At 41.4% G+C, this 2,966-nt stretch overlaps 1 pseudogene; it reads right to left on the bottom strand.

Annotated features, from left to right (window-relative positions):
• Positions 1-553: 553 nt before the first annotated feature.
• Positions 554-2,764, bottom strand: LOC137108491 (uncharacterized; annotated as a pseudogene).
• Positions 2,765-2,966: the final 202 nt, after the last annotated feature.

The following is a 2,966-nucleotide window of genomic DNA, read 5'->3' as shown; positions in this document are numbered from 1 at the left end:
CTCCACCTAACCCTATCCTCTGCATCCTCTTCTCTCACATCAACTAACCTTATGTCCTCTTTCACTACATCCATAAATCTCCTCTTTGGTCTTCCTCTGGACCTGACTTTGTCCCCAAAACATCTAACATGAGCTGTCCCTCTGATCCTATCCATCCTCTTCACTCCCAAAGAGAACCTCAAAATCTTCATATCTTCAGTGCAACTGTCTGTAAGCCGAACAACATCTCTTGTCTCACCACCTTCTTGAACACCATCTGCAAACATCATAGTCCACAGACATTCCTGTCTGACCTCATCTGTCAGCTTGTCCATCGCCAGATCAAACAAGAAGGGGCTTTGAGCTTATCCTCGATGCAGACCCACCTTACATTTACATTTAGTCATTTAGCAGACGCCTTTATCTAAAGCAACTTACAAGTGAGGTACAAAGCAACAAAAATCTAAGTCAAGGAGAAAACATCTAAGCAAAGTCTAATCATAAAAGTGTTTAAAGTTCATGAGATGCATGTGCAAGAAAGAGCAGAAAAATTTTATTTTATTTTTTTATAGATTTAAGTGCTTAGGAAGATGTGGAAGAGTTCTGTTTTCAGCAGTTTTTTGAACATTGGGAGAGAGTTTGGTAGCTCATTCCACCATTGTGGAATCATTGCGCTAAAAAGTTTTGCTTGGTGTCTTATGTGCGGTGCTGGGACCACCTGACCTCGTTTGTTGGCAGACTGCAGCGGGCGGGAAGGATTGTAGATTTCAATGAGTGAGTTGAGGTCAGCGGGAGCTGTCAAGTTAACCACCCTGTAAGCAAGAGACAGAGCTTTGAACCTGATGCGAGCAGCTATAGGAAGTCAGTGTACAGATCTAAAGAGTGGTGTGACATGGGTCTTTTTTGACTGATTAAAAATGAGGCGAGCTGCTGTGTTTTGGATCATCTGCAAGGGTTTTATTGTGGATATTGGTAACCTAATCAACAAATTGTTCCAGTAATCGAGACAAGATATGACCAGTGCCTGTACAATGAGTTGGGTTGTATATTCTGTGATGTAGGGTCTGATCTTCCTGATGTTGTAGAGGGAAAATCTGCATGCCCTAGAGACTGAGGAGATGTGGTCCTTAAAGCTCAGTTGGTCGTCGATGATGACCCCCAGATTTTTCGCCGATTTAGTGGGGACAATCACTGTAGATTCAATGTTGATGCTAAAGTTTTGTTGTGTCGAAGGTCTGGCTGGGAAGACAAGGACTTCAGTCTTGGAGAGGTTGAGTTGAACATGTCTCTTACTCATCCAGGCTGAGATGTCTGAGAGACAGGCAGAAATGCGTGATGAGACAGTTGAGTCGTCCGGTGGAAAGGGCAGGAAGAGCTGTGTGTCATCAGCATAGCTGTGATAGGAAAGACCATGTGAGTGAATGATGGAACCCAGGAATGCAGTATAGATAGAAAAAAGAAGAGGACCAAGAACTGAGCCCTGTGGAACACGGGTAGAGAGGCTATGAGAGTGAGAAAGATGCCCCTGCCAGGACAACTTGAAGGTTTGTCCCGATAGGTAGGAATAAAGCCAGTCTAGAGCTGATCCAGAGATTCCTAAGTCAGAGAGTGGGGACAAGAGGATCTGATAGTTCACAATGTCAAAGGCTGACAATAGATCAAGTAGAATTAAGACAGAAGACTGACCTGTGGCTTTTGCAGCTCGAAAATATTCAACGACAGTCAGGAGTGCCGTTTCTGTGGAGTGACCCCTCTTGAAGCCAGACTTCTGTGAACTTCTCCCTTCCTAGTTCCAGTCAGCACTCTTGCTGCAGCATTTTGGATTAATTGCAGCGTCTTTAGGGAGTTACTGGGGCAAATGTGTCAAATGTGTGGACTAGTTTTTCGGCATCACTCTAAGACAGGATGCTCCTAATTTTGACCATGTTCCGTAGGTGAAAGAAGGCTGTTCTAGAGATTTGTTTTATATGTGAGGTAAAGGACAAATTCTGGTCAAAAACAACTCAAAGGTTCTTTGCAGTAGTACTGGAGGCCAGACTTATGCCATCTAGAGTAACGATATGGTTGGACATCATATTTCTGAAATTTTTGGGCCCAAATACTATGACTTCAGGTTTGTCTGTTTAGAAGTAAAAATTGTGGGACATCCAGGCCTTTATGTCTTGTAGGTTTGCTTGAAGCTTGATAAACCGATTTTTTTTTTTATCTGGTTCCATAGTTAGCTCAGCGAGATCTATGGGTAAAAAGCAGTCTAAGAGGGATTAGGGCCTTAGTGATGATTAACTAGCACTGTTGTACGTAAAGATCTATCTGTAATATTTGGGAGGAGAATCTGGTGAATTCTTTCTCTAATAGCTACAATTTTATTCATAAAGAAATTCAGGAAGTCATTGCTGCTCACAGTAGAGGGAATACTAGGCTCAACAGAGGTATGGCTCTTAGTCAGCCTGGCTACAGTGCTGAACAGAAACCGTTTTGTTCTTGTTTTCCTCCGTTAGTGATGAATAATAAGCTGTTCTGGCATCACGGAGAGGTTTTTGTACATTTTTAAACTGTTTTTCCAGGTTAAATGAGATTCTTGTAAATTTCTAGAACGCCACTTCCTTTCTAACTTTTGTGTTGCCTGTTTTAAGTTGCATGTTTGCGAACTATACCATGGAGATCGCCTCTTCTGATTTACTGCCTTCTTTTTCAGAGGGGCAACACTATATAGTATTGTACGTAGTGAGGCTGCAGAGTTGTCAACAAGATGATCAATTTGTTCAGGAATAACATTACTCTCCATTGTACTGACATATGAAGCAAATGAGGAAAGACTAATTTTTTTAAATTTTTTTTACAGCTTTTTCACTTAAGACCTGCTATAGTTGAATTTTTCCCTAACTGCTGTTTATTGACTAAATGTAAATGTAGAATGAAGTCCATTATTGTAAATTCAGACAGAAGAGAGTTGTTAAGAAATATTGTTAAATTATCCGTTGGCTCAT

Source organism: Channa argus, chromosome 2 (genome assembly GCF_033026475.1).
Source record: "Channa argus isolate prfri chromosome 2, Channa argus male v1.0, whole genome shotgun sequence".
NCBI lineage: Eukaryota > Metazoa > Chordata > Actinopteri > Anabantiformes > Channidae > Channa > Channa argus.
Note: the sequence above shows the minus strand (reverse complement) of the source record. Positions and strands in the feature narration are given on the sequence as shown.